Source organism: Aplysia californica, unplaced genomic scaffold, assembly GCF_000002075.1.
Source record: "Aplysia californica isolate F4 #8 unplaced genomic scaffold, AplCal3.0 scaffold00389, whole genome shotgun sequence".
In the NCBI taxonomy this organism is placed as follows: domain Eukaryota; kingdom Metazoa; phylum Mollusca; class Gastropoda; order Aplysiida; family Aplysiidae; genus Aplysia; species Aplysia californica.
In genome coordinates this window covers 796,389-797,507 of record NW_004797659.1, presented here as the reverse complement: position 1 = coordinate 797,507, position 1,119 = coordinate 796,389, and positions in this window count along the sequence as shown.

The window sequence follows — 1,119 nt, the reverse complement described above, 5'->3', positions numbered from 1 at the left end:
GGGGGGGCTTCGAGGCAGAGGGCCCGGCACTTCATGGGATTCCACAGATAAAACGCCTCTAGGAAAATCTTGTTTGGATCCTGTCATCATAATGAGCCTTGCGTGAGGCGGTTTGGGCAAGTCCGACTATCGGCACCTTTCAGTCCACCTCTCCGTCTTCTGCGTGCTTTTCTGTCTGGGAGGGCTCCCATATCCTAGAACTTTCCTGGGTTTGCCTGCTGGGCAGCTGGGGTTTTTGATCAGAGTTTTCCTTCTCCTAGATGAACTGTCATCCCTGGCTAACGAGTTCCATCTCCCCGGGGTGTGGGGATATCGCGCCCCAGTCTCGCTGGCGAGTCTTTCACCGGGCACTTAGGGTATTTTACATTGAGTAAAAGAATGGGATCCCACACCACAGTCTTCACCCCGCCCCCATCCTCGCCGCCATGTCGTCTGCGACTGCTTATTTAGATATTGGCAGCTAACCTAGACCGTCCCACTATCCGCCACCTGTGGACGCGCTGGGTTGGGCTTGGTCGCCCCGGATCTTAGACCTTTATCCTGAGTCTGTCACTCCAAAAAGAGGATCCAGGTTTTCTTGCACAAGTGTCTAAGAAAGTAACTGAGGATCAGATGGACAGACAGGGTCACCAATGTGGAAGTGTTAAGGAGAACAAGACAGATCCCAGTCAGAGATGGGGTGGGAAGAAGGCGGTGGCGATGGATTGGACATACTCTCAGGAAGTCAGGCAGCTGCATAACAAAGAAAGTTTTGGATTGGAATCCACAGGGCAAGAGATCAAGGGGAAGACCGCGTGGAACATGGAGAAGAATCACAGAAATTGATGTACAGAAATGAGGGAAGACATGGAATGACATCAAGAGGCTAGCCCAGGATAGAGAAAGGTAGAAGGTGTTTGTCCGTGGCCTATACCCTGGTGCAGGGTGAGAAAGGCAATGATGATTCTGTCCGTCCATCTCGCTTCTTCTTCTTTGAACATTTCCCTTCTGTCCATCCGGCTTTGCTTTCGGTCAAATAGTGCAAGTTGTTTTTGACATTAATAATATTAGTATATTAGACATTTACCTGATGTCAGTCTGTCTGCCTGCCTGTCTGTCTGTCTGTCTGTCTCTCTCTCT